Source organism: Vicugna pacos, chromosome 3, assembly GCF_048564905.1.
Source record: "Vicugna pacos chromosome 3, VicPac4, whole genome shotgun sequence".
NCBI lineage: Eukaryota > Metazoa > Chordata > Mammalia > Artiodactyla > Camelidae > Vicugna > Vicugna pacos.
The window spans coordinates 96,460,820-96,482,889 of NC_132989.1; the positions used below are offsets into that span (position 1 = coordinate 96,460,820).

Here is a 22,070-nt window from a genome sequence, read left to right on the forward strand (position 1 = left end):
GGGGATTCCCTTAATTTCTGGCACATAGCAAATGTGCAGTTGATGTTAACTGTTAATATCATTAACATGTATTCATTACTTGCTAGTTCCTGGATACTGTACATCGAACTCTCACAACAATCCAAAAGTAGCTAAAGGTATTCCCACTTTACAGATGAAGAAACTGAGATTCCAGGAAGTTTTATGTCTTCCTCAAGGTCACGTGGCTAAAAAACGGCACAAGTCACTTTTATATACCTTTTGGTCCGGTTCAAGTTCTTCACCCATCCATTGAACCCAGGTGTCTATACGTAATGAACCATGTGCTGCATACTGGGATACAGCTATGCTAACACACACAAATTTGTTTTAATAAAAATAAAAGTGTAATGCCATTGCCCCTTTGGAAAATGATGTTACCAAAACCTATGGAGAGAAAACAGAAGTAAGAGCCTGAGATGAAGCTGTTGGAACAAACATGGAGCTAAGGAACCTCAGAGTAAAGCAAACTGTCTGGCTAGATGCTAATCCTCCTGACTCTGGGGAGCCAGGTCCCAGGTTTATGGGAAATAAAAGAACACTGAACATGGCACTCTTTGTACTAAAGAAGGTGTGTTGCCTTATTTCCATCGGCTGGGGAATAAGTCTGTTGTGCCCATGTTGATACTTGAGTTCTCAGCTTAATGATTTAAGATGTTCCCATTACCATCACCATTCACCCACCAACAGCACTTTTCAATTAGCCTTGGGAACAAAAGAGTAAACAGAAGCATAATTTATCATTCTGCCATGGTCAACTGCCTAAAAAAAGCATCAAGCCAATAACTAGACTGAAAAGCAGAAGTGTCAGCATTGACACATGCTAGTTATTTGTTGTAACACAAGGGTCATTAGCTGTGGTGCTCCAAGAGTCAGCGAGAAAACAGTTCAAGAGCCAGATGGCATTTAGATGGTCCCCAACTGGCTAGAGTAGCAGAAAAGCAAAAACAGATTTTCCTCCTAACATTCCCCTCTAAACAGCCTTCCTGATTACACAGTGTCAAATAGGAACGATTTTGGCTACTAATCCTAAATAATCCTGAACTTTGGATACTAAATCCAGGAAATATTTATTCTCTCCTATTTCTAGGTAAGAAGATGTTCTCAGTTCAGATTACCACAATCATAACAATATGCTATTTTAATTAAAAGAGTATGTTCTTTTCCCAATTATAGTATTAGTGGCTTCAGATGCATAAAGAACATTTTCGTGAACCCCTTCATGGGGATTTAAGCATCAGGACAAAGGTAACATTCCAAAAATGTTCTTAACGTTGCAATCAATTGGGGATTATCTTTTAAGCCAATTTCTTGAGAATTCTGGATAAGGTCTTTTCAGCACTGAGAGTTTGTTTTTTATTGTCCTTTTAATGAGGAGTGTAACCCTAGCTTATAGATGCTACAAGCTTCATTGGGAAGGTGGATTTACACTCGTGGCCTCTGAACTAAGATAAGCAGAAAGCTCTTTCGTTCAGATCCACTGCTGGTGGCCACCTCATCCAACCCATGGCCGCCCCAGTCAAAGTGACCATTGGCTGATTTATGCAGACTCACATTCATGCCGTGGCTACTCACCAGACTGGAACCCCCACCCTGCTTTTAAGTGATCCTGAGTTACTGCTATCAGGCTTGTAAAATCTAGCTCTAAACTCTACCCTTCCCTGCTAGTCAGTCAAGGAGATCTGGACTTTGGTTTTTGTTTGTTTGTTTGTTTGTTTGTTTTAAGTATTGCTAGTACTCTTTATTTACTTTACACTCATTCCCAAAAACTATTTAAGTAGCCTGTTTTACATACGGCTCTGCTGTACTGTGACCTGGGGCACATTATAACAATAATAAGACATCCAACCTTTCACAGTGTTTCACTCGTGAACAAAGAATACTGCAAACCATATCAGTAAACAAAGATTGCTGAAACCATCAAGTCATCAGCCACTGTAGGGCCCCGCCCCAGTGAAGACAAGCCTGCAGCCCAGTCTCTGCAGCCACTCACAATGGTGCACCCTGAGGGGACTCAGAATAAGAAAGGACAGAATATTGGCCCTAGATAGCTAGGTGCTTGTCAAAGGAATGAATTCAATGAACCCAAATGTTTGCCTCCTCCCTTGCATAGAAAAGCACTAAATTCTTTAACTTGAGATGCCTGGTTTTCTTTAGATAACAAGTAATCTTTTATTGTTCCAACTGTCTGGTCTTTGTTGTAAAGCTCCTATATATTCTAGCTCCTCCCCTACTTCTTTGGAGCAGTCCCTCAGAGTGATCTGAGAGGCTGTCATCCCGGCTCAAGTCCTCCCACCAAATAAAACATAACTGTCAACTTTTAGGCTGCGCATTTATTTCAGTCAACAAATTCTTCCAAAGCCCTTCCATGTACCTTCTCTTGTTAAAGTGATTACCCTCAGAATCCCGATTGCCTGATATGCTTCTGATAAAGCTAGCAGATGGAAAACATCTCGGAAAATAAGAGTATGGGACAAATGCAAGGGTCACCTTGTTAATCTGTGGACTGGTAGGACTAGCATTTCAATATGTTGGTCCAACACAGTGGTGTTTGGTTTCAACTCTGGCCTCCAGAGAAGTTCCCATCTTGGCTATTTCTTAAGAATGGGAGGTCAGTAACACCAAGACCAGGAGGTTATGCTGCCAAGGAGTCATGCAAGGAACTTCTTAGAAAGAAATGAATTGAGGAATTTGTCCTGAATGTTAGTAGCTGGAAAAGTGTCTCAGATTTTCCCCACAGATGACTGCAGGAAAGTCTATACTCTGGAGTAGGGATTATAGACTACAGCTTGAATTGTAAGAGTCCAGTCTCCAGAATCATAGCATTTCAGAGTTGGAAGACTGGTCTTCCAGGCCTGATCCAAGTCACTAACCCTTTTAGGGTCTCATGTGGTCTCTGTCTGAGCATCCGCAGTGACGAGGAGCTGGCCTCCTACCAAGGGGTCCATTTCATCGTTGGGGCATAATTTTCATTAAAAAGCTGTTTTTCCTCTTGAGTCCAGGGCTTTTACCCTATGACTTGACCCATTTATTGTAGTTCTGCTCAATGATGGACAAGTGGATTGTCCAGGGAGGCACTTCACTACCCTGTTGTTGAACTTAAACCTACCTCCATGTAATTTCCTCCAGTTAAAGAATTTCTCTTCTTGTGCCTTTGGATCCCTTCCTCAGCGATCATAGAGGCCCTAGATGGTTTCAGAGACAACACACAAAGCCCCACAGTGTTGGCACATCTTCCTGCTTGCAGCATCTCCTTGTCCTCTGTGTCTCCCAAATCTCTTCCTTTTCTTCTGATATCTGCACCCAGCTCTCTTACAATTCTTCTGGAAACTAAGCGTGAACTCACACACAGAAGGCAGCAAGTTCTTGTGAAAAGGGGAGAAGAACTTGGTTCAAGCCCTGACAAATTTCTCTAAAGCTTCATCATATTATTATTTACCTGATCAGGGGTTGGGGGGAGAGTATAATGATAGACTGTAAGTGGATGTTTATTATAAATTGCAATGTATATTATAATGCTACTGAATATTTGAACATTAAATTCTAAAAGACCTCAAGCATCATGTAGTCCTAGCTCCTCGTTTTAGACTTGACATTAAACAGAGAAGGAAACTGACATGTCCAGGGACCACAGGAACAATTAGAGGCAGGACTAAAACAGACCTGATATTTTCCCACTCACAATCCCTGGCTTCCTGTACCGCCTCTCTGTTGAACAATGAAGGGAATCAGTGAAATCACCCATACACAGACCAGACCCTAAACGGTACCCAGCATGTGTTAGATGCTCCATCACTAGTGGCTGAAGAAATATGCCAGTAAATGACTGGTACAATGACTAGTGCTTGTTTCTGATGACATGTTATGGTTGCCTCCAAATGTCACTTATATCTTTAATCATTTTTTAATTAAGTTTCTAATAAGGAGCTTGGTTCTCCAAATGTCTTGTGAAGATTAAAATGAGACAATGCATTAAGGTGCTTAAAAGCTGCGTCTGGCAGTCAATTAACGTTAACTAATTATTATCATTCTCTGTTTGCGTGCCATGTTTCTAAATAACAGTTTGCTGATGCTGTAAGGACTCACTAAACTGAAAATCACTTTGTAGTCTACTAACAAGAGGAATTTTGGAACTGCAGAAGTCTGACTGCTATTTGTCAGTTCCCATCCTATGCCTTTAACTAGGCCATCCATGCCCACCTCTGGTTGTTTGTACCAAAAAGACACAAACAAGGTCCTGAATTCTTTCACTTCCTCCTCTGGGCTTGTGTTTATTCAGCCCCTGACCTTCGGCTCTGTCTCCCACTCTAGTCAGCACTGGCCTATTGGACCTGACAGTCTGTTTGGCTTTGCGCTGTTTGAAGTTTCGCACTCTTGGTCCCTCTCCCAATCTCCATCTCCATCAAGGTTTTGGAATTTCCCTTTGGTTTCCCTCCACTCCCAGGCACCCTGGGAGCTTTACTCCTTCTGAATAAGCCCCATCCCCTTGACTCCAGTTGGTGTGTTTTCCTCTCCATATTATTGGGGGTCAGACATTCTCCATGTTGTAGCATTTGTTATAAGTATGGATTTCTTGATCCCTGGGGCTGGGCATTAGAATTTAGACTTTTCCTATTTCTGTGTTTCAGGAAAGGGAAAAAATAGAACATAGCCAAGAGTTATTTTTTTCTTCTTTATTTTTGTGTCAACTGAACTGGCTTTTTCATCTCTATTTTTTTTCTTTTTTTTTCTTTTTTTTCTTTTTTTCTTTTTGTTCTTTTTTCTCTTTTTTTTTTCTTTTTTTTCAGAATTTTTTTTTTGGAAACTTCTTTTTTGAAGTAGAGTCGGTTTACAATGTGCCAATTTCTGGTGTACAGCATGATGTTTCAGTCATACATATACATACATATATTCTTTTTCATATTCTTTTTCATTATAGGTTACTACAAATATTGAATATAGTTCCCTGAGCTATACAGACAAAACTTGTTGTTTATCTGTCTTATATATAGTAGTTAGTGTCTGCATTCACCTCTTTTCATCTGTTGCCTTTGGTCTCCCAGTTTGATGATGCTCAGATTTGACCTGCCCTTAAAGACTCCTAAGTGCTTTATCAGGTTATTTTCCCTTCAAGGGCTCCCTGCACATATCTACAGATGGCCGTAGGCATCTTATCAATTGCCAGAATGCTTGAATCTTCCTTCTGAATCTCTGAGTGCATCTGTTAATTTGACAAGACTAAAGACCAAACTTGAGCCAATGTCAGTAAATAAGAAAGAGCTTGGATAAACTCGTCAGTTGGGATAAACTTGTCAGTTCTGGTGTGGAAAGAAATATTGATTATCTTTTTAATCTTTGTGTCTTGTGATGAATTACCACTTAATATCTTCTCCTTTGCCAGTGCTGTGTCTGCCCTCAACATATCCCACCAAGAATTAAGTTCCTTCAGAGCCTGAACTTGATCTGATTATGATCACAACTCAGTCCTCAGCATCTAAAACAGTGCTTAGCCAGTAGCAGACAACCAGTCGATGTTTGTTGAATATTGAATGAATGAATGAATGAATGAGAAGCAGGATAGAGTTGTGGTTGGACCATAGCCTTTGACATCAAAGAGATCCCAGGTGACTTACTCGGTATGCCACTTTCCAGCTATGAGACTTCTCTGAATTTCAGTTTCTTCATCAATAAAATGAAGATGATGATAATATCCATCTCATAGATTTGGGGAGAATTAAATAAGATAATGCATGTAAAGTTCTTTGCACAGTAGCTGGCATGTTCTCAGAAGTTGATAAATGTTGACTATTATGTCTGTTCTTTTCAGTGAAAATCCTCAAGGTTTGAGGCTTATTTGAGTTAATTGAATGAATTTAATGCAACTAGTAGTGATAACTGCTAAAGACAAATTAGTTTAATTAATCTGTCAGCCAGATTTCACTCAAAGAGCCAAGTTGACAAAACATGTGTTGGTCACACCCACCATGTTTAAGGCAGGGTAGCAGTCTTTCAGGAGTGGGCAGGATGCAAAGATGGGTATGACACAGTATCTTCCTTCCAGGAATATAAAATCTAGAAACTAACTACCTGCATAGTGCTGTGCAGAGTATATATATATTTGAGGTGTTGCTGTCTCCCACATCATCTGATTTAGCCTCCATGCTTTGCAGAGCATTAGTCTACAACACTTGGCTCCTCCTTTGAATACTTTCAGTGACAAGAAACCCCTCACCTCATGAATGAGCTCATCCTATCCAGAACAGTCATCTCTTCGAAAGATCTGCTTCCCTATGATGTTTACACATTGATCTAACTTCTGCCTTCTGGATACATCCAGAATAAATCCATTTTCCCCTTTTTAACAGAAGTCAGCAAAGGAAGGCCTGCAGGCCAAATCTAGCCCACCATTTACTTCGTAAATCAAGTTTTATTAGAACATAGTCAGGACTGTTCATTCACACACTGTCTGTGACCACTTTTGCACGATAGCAGAGTAGTTGCAACAGAAATTGTATGGTCCACAGAGTCAAAATTATTTACTGTTTGGCCCTTAGAGAAAAAAATTGTTCAGCCTCTGCCCTACATGACAGACCTTAAACACTTAAAGACAACTAACATATCTCCTCTTGAAGTAGGGAGCCCAGAAGTGAGCCCAGAACTGTAAGTGGGAGCTAATGGAGGCAGAATGAAATAGTACTATCACCTCCCTTATTCTGGAGATCATACTTCCAATTATGTGGCCAGAGAGCAGGTCAGGCTTCAACTGACACACAACACTGGAGTCAAAAAGGACTAAACCTCTGGCTTGTTTTTCCCAGAGGCTTCTGTTAAGTTATGCCTCCCCACCCTACACTGGTGTAGCCTAGCGTCTGCAAAACTGTCTACAAAACTTTACATCTTTCTGGCCTGTCTAAAGCCATCAGAAAACAACTCAGCACGTAGTCGAAGGCTGTATCAGTCAGGGCCAGACAGGAGAAAGGTGAACTACTCAGCTAGGATTTTTAAGAGAATGTTATGTTACAGTTTACGTACCTGTGGGCAGAGTTGAGGAAACTAGCAAGGGAATTTGTCGCACTCTCTCTGCAGAAAGGGGAATGGGGAGGGAAGGGTTTACTGGCACCCAGTGATAGCTGGAGCCATGGAGAGAGGCTCCCCACTTGGAGCTGTGGCAGTGGAGACATAACCCCTGCCAGAACCCAGCTAGGAGGAAGGCAGAGAGATGGGGAAACAGATACCGTGATGGGCTCCTCTCCCATCCTCTGCCTACTGTGTGTGGGACCCAACCAGAAACTGGAGAAATTTGTGAGTCACAGGAGTCAGCCCCCAGGGCACAGAGCAGGACCGAGAGTAGGTGTGGGAGTTGGGGCAGAAAGTTCCAGGTGCTTTTTAAAAATTCTGAATGAATAAACAGATGAATGAATGAAGTGAGTGCAAGCCCTGGCACTCAGTCAATGTTTGTTCACCTGCAGAAATGAGTGAAAGGACCACGATGTCCTTTATGCGCTTTTGCCCCAAAGCCCCGACCACTGCTGTTAGCTAGTTGTTCCAGAGTTTCCACCCTCAGCACAGCCCTCCTCCCGTGTGCCCCTCCCCCCCAGCCTCTGCTGACCCCTCAGGGTTTCCCGCAAGGATGTAAAAAGAGTTGAGGTTTCACTTGGGAGGTAATAGAGCAGAGCAGAAATTGTTCTAAACAGAGTTAAAACATGATCAAAAGAGAGGGCTTTTAGTCCTGAAATGATTCCCAGAATCTGAAATACATTCTAGAATGTTTAGCATTTTAAAATGAAAAATTCAGCATCACAGGACCCTGTGAAGAAGAATTGGTGGCTTCTGAGAAAGCCCCCGGACAGTTGTGTTAGGAACTCTGGATTCACCAGACACCTCACTACCGCATGCCTTGGGGCTGGCCGCTTTATGCTCAGATGGCCCTTGTCACTTCACGCGCTTTTATTGCAAAGATGTCGGGGTCTCTGTTCATTATGCCAGTAGCCGTGATGTGGAGAAAGTGGGGTGTATGAGAGAGGTTCGGGGTGGCAGGAAGCCACGGTAGTAGTCCGCAGCTTCCCACCTGCCACTTCCTCCTCTGTGGGTTGAGTCAGTGTGGAGTATATTCAGCACTGGATTCCTCGAAGGATAATCCCCAGGATTCTGGATTTTGAAGACATAGAAATAATTTGAAAATATTGTGTGGTCTGCTACTCTGGTTAGACTGTTTTTTCATGGAATGTGCAAGAGAAAATTGAGCACTAAATTAGGAATTGTTGCCTGTATATCAAAGCACATTTTAAAAAGTGACTGCAGACACATAGCCTAATTTCCTGAATTCGTGTATTCAGGAATTTCCTGTATTCAAGTCCTGAGATCATTTTTGTTCTAACTCAGATCCATACTCTTAGCAGTTGTCACCCCACGCCTCACAGACCCAGGCCAGTCAGTCCCCAGAGTTTAGAATGTTTTAGACAAGACCTAGAGCCAGATCTGTTGGAAGGAACCAGGTGGAAACCACAAGCCCTGATGGGCACAGCCCAGCAGATGTAAGCGCATACCTGGCAGTCCAGGTCCCGTCACAACCAAAAATTATTCACATTTCCAAAAGCAGTCTTCTGCCAGTGCTCAGATGAACCCATGAGATAGAATCAAACTCCAGCTTGCAGTTGGAGTGGCCAAATTCTCAAGTCAGCCATGGCTATGACAGGATATGTCAGTAAATTTCATTCCAGGTCTCCAGGGCCAAATTCATAAAATCTAATCCCAATTAAGATAACTGGCAACATTTGAGTAAGATCTTTAGATTACATAATAGTACTGTAACAGTAATTTTCTGATTTTAATCATCGCACTGTGGTTATGTAAGACAATGCTCTCGTTCTTAGGGAGACACATTGAAATAATGAATGACGCAGAGGCATCATGATTTCTCAAATGATTCAGAGAAAAATAATAATTTGTGGATACAGAAAAGAAAAGGAATCATAAATCAAAGTTGCTATAAAACTAATTCAAAAAACAAAAACAAAACTAGCGCTGTCATATGCCTGTCACTGAAGCGCAGTAATTTCAGTCATGCTGTTGCTGTGAAGTGAGTCAGAAAGAGCATCTCTTGTTTCATCATCATTGAGCTAAACCAAGTCATTTCCTCTTTCAGCTACAGAACTCTTCTGTGCATGGAGATGAACACTAAGGATGCTTTCCACATGAACCTTGAAGGTAAGGGGAACTTGATGGCGAGCTCCCTTGCTTGTCACACCGCCCGTCTGTCCTGCTATCCGTTTCATCGAGGCACCGGCAAGGACTCAACTCTTTTGACTCATAGAGAGAATAAATCCAAACCAGTCAACATCCACTTTGTTGCATTGTGCTATTCTCAGAGACCTTTTCTAGCTCCCCCGCCTGTCCTACCTAGAAAACCCTTCTCTGTTTTTCTCAAAGAAAAATACCAAAACTATCTTTTTTATTGAAGTATAGTTGATCTACAATGTTGCACTGGTTTCTGGTGTACAGCAAAATGATTCAGTTATACATACATATACATACACATATTCTTTTTCAGATTCTTTTCAATTTAGGTTATTACAAGATAATGAATATAGTTCCATGTGCTATACAGTAGGACCTTGTTGCTGATTTTATATGAAGTAGTGTGTATATGTTAATCCCAAGCTTCTAATTTATCCCTCCTCCCCTTTCCCCTGATATTGGTAACCATAAATTTGTTTTCTATGTCTGTGTGCCTGTTTCTGTTTTGTAAATACGTTCATTTGTATCATTTTTTTTAGATTTCACATGTAAGTGATATTGTATGATATTTGTCTTTCTCTCTCTGACTTACTTCACTTAGTATGATAAACTCTAGATCCATCCAAGTTGCTGCAAATGGCATTATTTCATTCTTTTTTTATGGTTGAGTAATAAATAGATGTATCTTCTTTATCCATTCATCTGTCAACAGACACTTAGGTTGCTTCCATGTCTTGGCTGTTATAAATAGTGCTGCTATGAACACTGGGATGCACATATCTTTTCGCTTTAAAGTTTCCGTCTTTTCTGGATATTTGCCCAGGAGTGGGATTGCTGGATCATACAGTAATTCCATTTTTAGTTCTTTAAGGAACCTCCATACTGTTCTTCATAGTGGCTGTACCAATTTATATTCCCACCACTAGTATAGGAGGGTTCCCTTTTCTCCACACCCCCTCAAGCATTTATTATTTGTAGACTTTTTGATGATGGCCATTCTGACTGATGTAAGGCTATACCTCATTGTAGTTCTGATTTGCACTTCTCTAGTAATTAGCAGTGTTGAGCATCTTTTCATTTGCCTGTTGGCCATCTGTATGTCTTCTTTGGAGAAATTTCTATTTAGGTCTTCTGCCCTTTTCTTGATTGGACTCTTTGGTTTTTTTGATGTTGAGCTGTGTAAGCTGTTTGTATACTTTAGAAATCAGTCTCTTGTTGGTCACATCATTTGCAAATATTTTCTCCCATTCCATAGGTTGTCTTCATTTTGTTTATGGTTTCCTTTACTGTGCAAAACTTGTAAGTTAAGTAGGTTCTATTTGTTTATTTTTGCTTTTATTCCCTTTGCCTTGGGAGACTGACCTAAGAAAACATTGCTACATCTTATGTCAGAGAATGTTTTGCCTATGTTCTCTTCTAGGAGTTTTATGGTGTCCTGGCTTATATTTAAGTCTTTAAGCCATTTTGAGTTTATTTTTGTGTATGTTGTGAAGGAGCGTTCTAACTTCATTGATTTACATGTGGCTGTCCAGCTTTCCCAACACTGCTTGCTGAAGAGACCATCTTTTCTCCATTGTATATTCTTGCCTGCTTTGTCAAAGATTAATTGACTGTAAGTGTGTGGGTTTATTTCTGGGCTCTCTACTCTGTTCCACTGATCCATGTCTGTTTTTGTGACAATACCATGCTGTTTTGATTAATGTAGCTTTGTTGTATTGTCTGAAGTCTAAGAGGGTTGTGCCTCCAGCTTTGTTGTTTCCTCTGGATTGCTTTGGCAGTTCTGAGTCTTTTAAGTTTCTGTATAAATTTTAGGGTTATTTGTTCTAGTTCTTTGAAAAATGTCCTGGGTAATTTGATAGGAATCACATTAAATCTGTAGATTTCTTTGGGTAGTTGGGCCATTTTAACATTAATTCTTCTACTCCAAGAGCATGAGATATCTTTCCATTTTTTAAATCATCCTCAGTTTCCTTTATCAATGTTTTATATTTCTTAGCATATAAGTCTTTCACTTTCTTGGTCAAGTTTATTTCTAAGTATTTTATTTTTCTGATGCAATTTTAAAAGAAATTGTTTTTTCACTCTCTCTTTCTGATATTTTATTATTAAAGAAATGCAACAGATTTCTGTATGTTAATCTTGTATCCTGCTACCTTGCTGAATTTCATTATCAGTTCTAGTAGTTTTTGTGTGGAGTCTTTAGGGTTTTCTATATATAGCATCATGTTATCTGCATATAATGACAATTTTTCTTTGTTTCCAATTTGTATACCTTTTGGGTTTTTTTTTCCTTGTCTGATTGCTGTGGCTAGGACTTCCTATACTATGTTGAATAGAAGTAGTGAGAGTGGGTATCGTTGTCTTCTTCCAGATTTTAATAGGGCTGTTTTCAGCTTCTCATTGTTGAGTATTATGTTGGCTGTGGGTTTGTTATAAATAGCTTCTATTATGTTGAAATATTTTCCCTCTATACCTACTTTGGTAAGAGCTTTTATCACAAATGGATGTTGAATTTTATCAAATGCTTTTTCTGCAACTAGTGAGTGATCATGTGGTTTTCGTCTTTTCTTTTGTTGATGTGGTGTATCGCATTGATTGATTTGCATCTGTTGAACCAACCTTGTGACCCTGGGATGAATCTGACGTAATCATGTGTATGATTCTTTTTGTATGTTGTTGGATTCAGTTTGCTAATATTTTGTTGAGGATTTTTGATCTATATTCATCAAAGATATTGGCCTGTGATTTTCTTTTCTGGTGGTGTCTTTATCTGGTTTTTGTACCAGGGTGTTGGTGCTGCATAGAATGACTTTGAGGATGTTCCTTCCTCTTCAGTCTTTTGAAAAAGTTTGAGAAGGACTGATACAAGTTCTTCTTTATATGTTTCATACAGTTCTCCAGTGAAGCCATCTGGTCCTGGACTTTTGTTTGCATGGAGTTTTTTTTTTATTATAGATTCTGTCATACTTCTAGTGATCAGTCTGTTCAAATTATCTATTTCTTCTTGATTCAGTTTTGACAGTAGCAAAACTATTAACAGCTGACATCTTAGTAGTGAAATTATGGGAGATTTCAATTTTCTCCTTTTTTTTGTGCTTGAGAGTTTTTCAACAATGACTGTATTTTTTAATCAGAAAAAGAAACATTATGTTTGCTTTTATTTTCTTAAGCAGCTCTGCATAAATTCTTGCCAAAGCTTTCTGGCTGCTTCAGCCCCCAATATTGTCACTACTACACACCCCCTCCCTCCCAGCCCACTGACAGTCCTTATAGAACGGCTCATATATGGTGGGCTCTGCATCTTCCCCATCTACTATCGGCAAGGAAAATCACTTCATGGCCCCATGACCTACTGAGCCCCAGGCACAATCTCCTGGCTTGGCTCTCACACTTTGTTGATTACTTTTCCCCACCTACAATATTCTATTACTCTTTGGAGTTAAAGTTGTATGGAAGCACTTAACTCACATATTCCCCCTTTATGCCAACTCAAGTATCACGCCCCAATTTCATCTTCTTAGGATACTAGGCCCAGCTGATAACTAGGTCATGAAGTATTAAGAGTCAGCTTGACAGATGGAGAAACCAAGCCTCAGGGCTTGCCTCTGTATATACTACACAGTAAAATGGGATCTAGACCCTCTGAAACCAACTTGACACATGTAACCCTGAAGGTGAGCTCTTTCTTTCAGAGGAAGTTAAGGACTCATGAAGACATGAAACTAACTGGGTCATGGGTGGAAGAGAATTCTGGCCAAAATTACTTGAGGATTTCCTGAGGTCACTCCAGGGTACTTACTAGTCTTTCAACATTGAAAAGTGATAGTTCTTTGAGGACCATCTGACACTTCAGTGTCAAGAACCAAGCCTGAGCTTTCCCTCTGGGACAGAGTTTCTCAACTTCAGCACTGTTGGCATTCTAGAACAGATAACTCTTTGTTGTGGGGGCTGTTTTGTGCATTGTAGGAGTCTTAGCAGCACCCCTGGTCTCTACCCACTGAATGCCAGTAGTCCACCACCCCGCCCAACTTGTAACAGCCAACAGTGTCTTCAGATGTTGGCTACAGATCCAGGGAGGACAAAATCTCCTCCTACCCCAAGTAGTGACAATAAAATTATGTTTTCAGACATTGCCAAATGTCTCCTTGGTTGGGGAAGGCAAAATCACCCCCAAAGAAAATCCCTGCTCCAAAATTACCTCAACCCAGCAAGAACTTTTATTTTTCATGCAAATGTAATGTATAGTGTCCAGAGTAAACATTAGCAAGGACTGGCAGAAGGGGTGCCATAAATTGTCAAAATGCTTTGGCATGGCAGGGCCCTGTGGCTTAAAGCTCAGAAGTATTTGGTAATACTACCATCAAACCAGACCACCAGCTCCTCTGAGTTTCTTTCTTCTTCCTGGGTTTCTGCCCTTTCCTGGGTTTCTTCCTGGGCATGCCAAATGCCTCATGAGATTTGCTTGAATGAAAGGCAAATGAGAGAGAACAGGGCAACACTGAACACTCAAGCAGTCTTTTCCTTCATGAGGTCCAGAAAAGTACAGTGTGGTCGGAACTGCATTGCAAAGCCCCAGAGGGACTTGGCTACTCTTTTTTTAAAATTTATATGTGTACTTATTTATAAACTACATTGTTGCATGAAAGATTTGTGACTTAATTGTCTCATTTCCTTCATAAAATTGGATATTGTTTAAACAAATATGTGTGGGTTGTGGGCAGTGGCTTAACTGGAAATCCTTTTTCTATCCCTCAAAGAGTGTATGGTAAGTGAGGTGGCGGTAGCAGCTTTACCTGGGGACCAGTTGGCAAACCACAGCCCCGAAGGTAAATTCCAGAGCACCAGAATTGATCTTCACTCTTCCTGCTCATCTCCAAGTGTGCCTCTTCTGTCCCCAGCTGATCTTCCCCTGCATTCACACCTACTATCTTCCTCCCTTTACCCAACTTAGTATTTGGTGTGAAAGTATTTGCTTCTGATGCCAGTATGTATCTGTGAAAATACAGGCAAGAACTTGAGAGCAGTCTTGTGGTCATCCAAGAGAAGCAGAAACACCGCTCAGTGTCAGGGTAAAAGGAATATTCAGAGAGCAGTGTTCATAAAAGAATTCAGAGGGAAAATCTCTCCCTTAAAGGGGGGATTAGAATTAAGAATAGAATTGCAGTTCCTATCTGGGACCCTGCAACAGTGCCACAGTCCATGGTGTGGCTTCCAGTCTGGCTTCTGGTGTCTTTAAACTGTTAACCCTCCTATCCTGTCCCAGTGGTAATGATCTCTCCCTAACAACCACTCCCTGGCACCTCTTCCCCAGGGCGGAACAGAATGCCAGTCTGAATAGCATGCCAGGTTCTTTTGCAAGAGCTTGATATCCTTTGGGCTCTGCCCATTCCAACCCTCCTACCTCCAGCTCTTTCCCAGGCTCCCATCTGCATATCTTAGACCTTAACTCTCCCCAGATTGCAAGAAGCTAGGAGGAACTTTGAAGCAGCCCAGGGCACTGGGAAAGATGTGCCCATCCAGAGAGCATGTTTTGATGTGAATCTAAAGCTCCAAGCCCGTAATCTTTTCACCCACCATGCTGGCCTGTCAGAATCCTTCAGATGCCTATCATTTGAGCCTTTGCATTGACTGAACTATGGCATTGTTCAAAATCTGCATTTACCTAAGGGGGGAAGACCTTAATTTACAGATAGGAATTTGTTTATCAGATTAGCTTGTTGGTACTTCTCTAAGAAGAGGGCCTTGGAATTGGGGGCACAAGACAAGTTAATTTTGACTGGAGTGGAAAGACTAAAACAAGTGAGATACTGAGCTTGCTCTAGACTTGTGTTGTCCAATACACTGGCTACATGTGGCAATTTTAATGTAAATTCATTGAAATTAAATGATATTAAAAACTCAGTCTCAACCACATAAGTGGCTATGGCTGCCATATTGGACAGAGCAGACATAGACCATTTCCATCACTGTAGAAAGTTCTTCTGTGTGGCACTCATCTCGATGGAGGTGGTACTGCCAATGGAGAGTTCTGGGACACAGAGAGAGCCTAAAATCACCAGCTGTGTTGGGAAGGACAGAGAAGAGCAAGAGAGAGAAGAGAATTCCAAAGAGATAGCGAAAGGGCATCAAAGGCAAACTTCGTGTGCTTTGTCAAGGACCCAACCTTGAGCAAACGTGCATCAACCCCACCGCAAAACTTTTGATGTTGACATCTGCAAACACAGAAGCAACCGGGGTTGGCTTTGGGCTCCACTTCCTCCATTGTATGGCCCCTGGGATCTGTGGGCTCCTTGTGAAGAAGCAGGAGACCCTGTCCTGAACCCTGAGCTGAAAGAAGGGCAAAGGAGTCACTGGGCGACCAGCCAAAGGGAAATCATCACTCCGGTGGCACATGGCGGCCCCTCAGTATCCAAGAGTCTCCCCTTGGGAGTTCCTAAATTAAAAGACATTGGAGGGGAAAGGAGCACCTTCTCCATCTGGAATTCGACCTCTGCTCAGAGTCTGGGGGCATGGAGGATCTGAGGAGCTTTGCCCCCACTGCTGACTCTTTCTCACTCGCGTAGCACCTGCAGTCCCATGGAGCATTTTCACAGTATTAATTCATCTTGCCCTTACAATAGTTGGCTGAGGAAAGCAGGACAGATGGACCCTCTCAACAGTTTCTAGTAGAAGAAATGCATCTCAGAAAGAGGAAGAGAGGATCCAAAGTCATTCTGACTCAGAAATGGCAGAATGGGCTCTAGAAACCACCGTCCGATTCTTTCTGCAGCTTGCATTGCCTCTCAGGTAATGAGGGTTGCTTTGTACCCCTCCAGATCCCCAAGCATGCCAGCCCCAAAGGGTGTGACCTCCATCCGGATCATGCTGCAACTTCATTTCACATCCAGTCCCAAGCCCTGACTGTCTCCTGGATGCTTTGTTACCCAATGACCCTTGCAAGTGGCCAAGCAGAGGGCAAAGTGGACTCCTGGCTGGAATGAGAACACCGATGTGACTTTTCCCGGAAGACGCCGCCCAGAAAAATACTGATGGCACTAATGCACCAGAGCTGCTGAGTCTGTTTTCCAGTGCACAAGACACCAGAAGATACAGTTTTCCTGGCCCCCAAAACTCTAAGTCTGCAGTGGGAGACCTCGGAACGTGCCAACGGCTTTTGTTGGCTAGAAAAGGATCCAGTAAACTGAATTAGATTAGTCCATCTGTAGGACTTTCAAATAGTTTGTGGCCAAATGTTTATGACTTTTCTCAAATTTAAGAGGATTTCTCACTGTATGAGAACCATTTATATACATGGCTAAACAGCCAATCAGATTCCATGTTTCCTTTGACACAACAGGCATATAAATCAACAGATGTGCCGAGTAACCTTTGACTTCCACTCTTAGTGAGCTCTAGCACTAAATCAGAACTAAAAAGAAAAAATCTACAAGCTAATCAAATAGATAAAGCAATAGTGAGGATAGTGACAAAAACAAGATGGTTACTATGCATGTGCCTAATAAAGCAATCCCCCTGGCCACTCGCTACTTTGTGCCTTCCTTTTACACCAGCATCTTGATTCTTCTCAGTCAGTGCCCACTTTCTCCATCTCTAAGCCACTAGAGTTGAAAACATAACTATTTCATCGGTTAGACCAGGGAGCTGTCCAATCTTTGATGAAATCATCCCCCAAAGCCAGACGCCCGGCTAAAAATGAATTGAACAGTCGGCGTGTTACACTCACCATCCTGAGAAAACCAGTTCCAGGTTGCTGGCACCAGCTCCCAGTACCAGCAAGAACCCAGACTCTTTCCATTTGAGGAGATGTCTCCTCCCCACTCTCTCTTTCAACCGTGGACAAAAATCTTTCCCAGCAGACCCCAGAAGATTTCTGCCATATTTCAGTGGCCAAACTGGGTGGGATAACCACTCCCAAACCAATCACAGACAAACCAGAAATGAGATTACCACGGTTACCTTAGACTGATGACTCTTTATCCCCCAGACCAAGTAGCTGATAGCAGACAAAACTGTTTTGCTCTGTGCAAAAAAAAAGAGGGTGTGTGTGTAATAGTTGTTGGAAAAGCAACCAGCAGTGTCTACCATACCCAGTTCTACGCAGGGCAGTGAATGGAGAAAGAAGAGGGGCTTTGTACTCCTCATCCCTGAGGCAGACCCCCAGGGGAGCCCCGAACCACCCTGAGCAGGTCAGGTCTGCCCACTGTTGACTCTCCTGGCCCCTGAAGAGCCCCTTTTGGCCACTGCATCAAAATGCTCAAAATCAACATGCTATAAGTCACACCTTTCAGGCGAGATCATGTGCTATCCAGACAGCTCTGCCAAATCAGGGTCTCATAAGCTTATGCGTTTTTTACAAGTTTCTCTCTCCTCTACCAGACGAAGTACTAACGGGGTTGCTTTAGAGCAATGCTAGATTCTCAGGGCCCTGTCCGTGCCTGCTGCTCAGTGGACATTTGTTAAAAGTTGGATGGGTGAATGGATAGGTGTTTCAGCCACCAAACTAGGTCGACCCTGAATTTTTCTGAAAATGCATTAAAAGTAGGTAAATCCTAGTTTCTGTTCCTCTTACCATTTTCACTCTGCACTGGGAGTATTTATTGCTTTACTCCCAGGTCCAGCTTACCTGTGGTCCCTGGCCATTACGTCTTTGATTGGACAGGTTGCTTTTCTGCTAAGAGAGGGCTCCTGAGAGAAGCTGAGTAAAGGAGAAGGAAGAAAAAAAAAGAGTGAATATAAGCCAGTAAGAGAGACAAGTAATTATCTTGCTGGATAAGTAGCCCAGATGATTTGAATGAAGAAGGAATTTTGAAAGAACATATTGTAAATGAGTGAGAACAAGTAACTAAATCAGGTAGAGGCAGGCTGTGCTGGTACAAGATGGAGCAAGATGAGGGGAGAGAGAGGGGCTTGGCACTGATGTGGGTTCAAGATGGCACAGAGATGGGCAGACCTCCAGGCCATAGGCAAGGGGGTGGGGCTTTCCGCCAGCTGCCCTTCTTCCCCACCACCCTTTGGACTTTCAGATTTTCCCACTTTATCCACCCTTTTCCCCTCTTTTCCTCGCTTTAAACTTCCAGATCCTCTTGCTTTGTGTTTGAAGGATGAACAGAAACTGAGGGGCCAGGGCGAAGCAAGTCCCCAGCTTCCATGAGAGAATCCTACTGAACTTCTTAAACTCTCTTTAAAAAGATGACCCCCACCCTTCTCTGAGGCTCTGTAAGAGTTTTTCCATGAAATTGGCTTTCATCCACTTGTCAGAAGCTTAATGACAAATAATGGCTCATGGGCCCTGGGTATTTTAAATAACCCTAAAGTGGACATAGTAATGGAATTCGGAGAAGTGGAGGGAGGTCTTAAAGACATGTGAGCAGGACATCAAAAACTTGAAATCTTTATTGCTCGAGAGATGGGGCCCACTCTCAGCCACACACAGATGAACATTGGAGGCTGACTGTCAACAGCTGAAAATTTTGCCGTGACCCATATAAGCAATTTCTGTAACCCACCCTAATGGGGACTTTTTCCATGTATTTACACCACAAAAGTCCAGGTTTTCATTAAGGGATTGTTTTTATGGTGTTAACATTTTTGTTGAGAATTTTCCCCCTCAATTACAAAAGTAATAACTTTTTATTTTATTTAGGTATTTTAGTAATATTTTATTTTATTACAAAAGTAATTTTTTTAATTTTACAATCATCCTCCCAGAGATAATTGCTGCTAATACATTGGGGTAGGGTGTGTGTGTGTATATATATTCCGGTATATATATATGTCAACATATTTTATAAGTGTGTATATATACATATATATATATATATATATATTTATTTCCTTCCAGTGTATATATATTTCTTCTGTGCACATGTGGAGTTACCTATATTGGAATTGAAGTCAAACACATCCACTTTCTCTACCCAGTTATCATTTTTCTTTCATGTTTTCATATCTTTAAAATTTTTTATCACATTAGTTTAAAGATTAAATAATATTTTGTTGTAGATTTGTACCGTGATCTAGTTAAATAAGCCTTTATGATTCGATATTTAGATTTTTTACAATATTCTCTTTTTTTAAAGTAGCACTGGGGGGAATTTTGTGTGTGCACAGGATTCTTTTTGCACATCTCTGTTCTTTTGGGATAAATTTCTAGAAGTGTATTTTCTGATTCAAAGTGTGTCTACAGTCTTAAGGCTTTTAGTATGTATTACCAGGAAGATTGTATCCATTTACACTTAAACAGCAAGGTGCTGTTCCCGCCTCCACCTTCGAACAACAAGACACATTTGCAAACTCAGTGATACCATTGTGAAATCTCAAAGGGTTGGGAAAAGACTAAAATAAAATATTTTAATAAGAAAATACTTTGAAAATTGGAAATCCTATTAAAACCCACATTGCCCTTACTATCAGTTCTTAGACTACCCAAGATAGGTAAGATACCATCTGTCTCAACCACATGCACCAATGATTTACAGCCCATTAGAGACTATAATCCTTACCAGCTTTCCCCTAAATATGGCTGATACCCAACAAATGTCATTTATTTAAAATCATGTATTGAGTACTTTCTATGCATTGAGCTTTCTATTAAGTATGAGGAATATAGAGAAAAAAATAATCAACACAGATCGTGACATCACTGAGCTACTAGCCTGGGTGGGGTTTGGGAAGAAAGATAAGTAGGGATTCACTATCAGTTCTATGATAGGGTCAGGTCCTGGGTTCTCTGTAGACAAGCATCCCTCACTTTGGGGAAACCCAGGGAAGTTCCTGCCTGAGGGAAGGAAGCTGAAACTGAGGATAGGAGGCAGCGGGCTTCGGAGTGAGCAGCCATGTGCCAATCCTCATTGCTTCTGAAACAACATCTTCCCAGCATGTATACGTCTGCGTAGAAAGGGAGCCATTTCTGTGGGGCAAAGACTTTCACAAGCCACATGGTGGGGAGGACAAGACCCCCGAGGGGCATACTTTGAGAAACACTCGATGGTGTTAATTTCTTTAGCTATCAGCCTGGCGTTTTTAATCAACGAGACACACAAGCTGAGGCTGAGAGCAGGATGGTGTGGGACTGAAGAGGGGATTTGAGTGCAGGGTGGAAAGGAGATAAAGGGGCAAGACAAGGCAACTGGCAGGGAGAGGAACTACAGAGGAGAAGACAGAGACTCTTAACAAGGAATTTGGCCAAGTGTCTGCTTTGAAATGTGGTACCCGTCTACCCGCAAAATCCTTTCTCTTGTTAATACATGAAGTGATGAGGAGTTAAACGTGACCTCCCGATGGGTGAAGAGTGAGAACTAAGACTGCCTGTTGGAGGCTACACACTTGCTTTCCTCGTCCCTCATTCTGTAAGCATCTAAGTGCTACTGGAGACTTCTCTTAAGCAGGAATCCTCTCTTCTGAACTGCACAGGATATTAAAGTGAACATTATCTGCTATTCTTTCCATATTGGCTCACTGACCCCACTTGAGCTCTGCATGCCTGGTACATGCACACCGTTTGAAAGAAAAGGCAGGATTATAATGGGTCTTTTAAGCAATCAAGGACATTCAGAAATGCAGCTGAGAAATCCAGGTGTGATCAGACCCTCTGCTTAGGTACTCCTAGGAGAAACAGCCCAAGCCACTTACGTTTTGACCTGTAAACAAGCTGACAATTGGCAGAACTGGAGGAATCAGCAAAGCAGCAAACTTCCCTTCCAAATTATATTGTTCTTGTTGTAAAATTAAAGTTAATTTCTATCTCTGAAGCTGAGTTGAGAAGCATGGGAATGCAACAGTGGGATGTCTGCCACACCAAAAAATGAAAATTCCTTATGGGTAATATTCCAAGAAGATTGTTTACAAAGATAAGGAGAAATTGACTAAGATTCTAGATATTGACTTCCTAATCTTTTTTTTCCTTTGGTCTCAGATAGGGTTCTCTGGAAGACACACCATCAACTATATGTTGTGCAAAGAGGTGACATTATTACTGTAAAGCAGTGAGTCAACATGATTTACTGGGTTCTGCCAGGCCAGTGTTATGGTAGCCAAATATGTAGACATTTGCATAGACCTACTCCATTTGCCGTGTGCAGATAGATTGGCACAGGAGCCTAGCAGCCAGTTGGGAGCTAGGCCTACTGCTTGCTTATGTACACTAATGGGACGGTGGGCTTATTAAGAAATATGTGGAGGGATTCTTTGGTAATTGACAGTAGCACTTCCCTTTTGAAATGTTAAGCATAGGGTACCCTATTTTCCTAAGTGCAATTGTCTTGCTTTGGGTTACAGAAATGCTTCATTCTTCAAAGCTCACTTTTCCTGCAACCACATCTCAGTGGGCTTTGTCACTCATCTGTCCTCAAGTTCAAATTAATGAACACAAACAGCTTTATTGGAGGAGTCCATATAAGGTCTCAAGATATATCTTGCATGAATATGGTGGGCCTACTGATTAATGGGAAGAATATGTTGTAGAGTTCAAGGTCAAGTGCTTTTTCAGCAGATCTGTGAATCAAAATAATGTGTAATATATGGCTTTATTAAAATCTTCAGTTAGCCATCCGACAATTGGTGTTGAACACCTGCAGGCAAGTATAATTGTGACTGTTGTGTCGGGGCTGAAAATATAGGGAAAGCAAGGCAGGGGTGACTCCCAGACTTTGGTGATAGTATTCAATTTGGAACAGTAGGCTGGATGTCAGAGGCTTCCTTCTTATTAACAGCTCTTCTACTTGGTTAAAGATAGTAGTACCATCTAAACTAAGCTACACTGATTGTCCTAGAGTATCTGGATTAGTCGTGTTATATAAAGCTGGTCATTATAACATCCAAACTCTGTCTCAGAAGCT

The 22,070-nt window shown here is 41.5% G+C and overlaps 1 protein-coding gene across 4 annotated transcripts in view; it reads left to right on the forward strand.

Annotated features, from left to right (window-relative positions):
- Positions 1 to 22,070, forward strand: part of PRLR (prolactin receptor) — a 138,492-nt gene that overhangs the window by 87,839 nt on the left and 28,583 nt on the right. For 3 of the 4 annotated variants that reach the window (XM_072958785.1, XM_072958788.1, XM_072958786.1), the window contains exon 2: positions 9,143 to 9,204. The exons of the other annotated variant lie outside the window; for it this stretch is intronic. The gene's annotated coding sequence lies outside the window, so the exon portion shown is untranslated. The remainder of the gene's footprint in view (positions 1 to 9,142; positions 9,205 to 22,070) is intronic. 4 annotated transcript variants of the gene reach the window in all.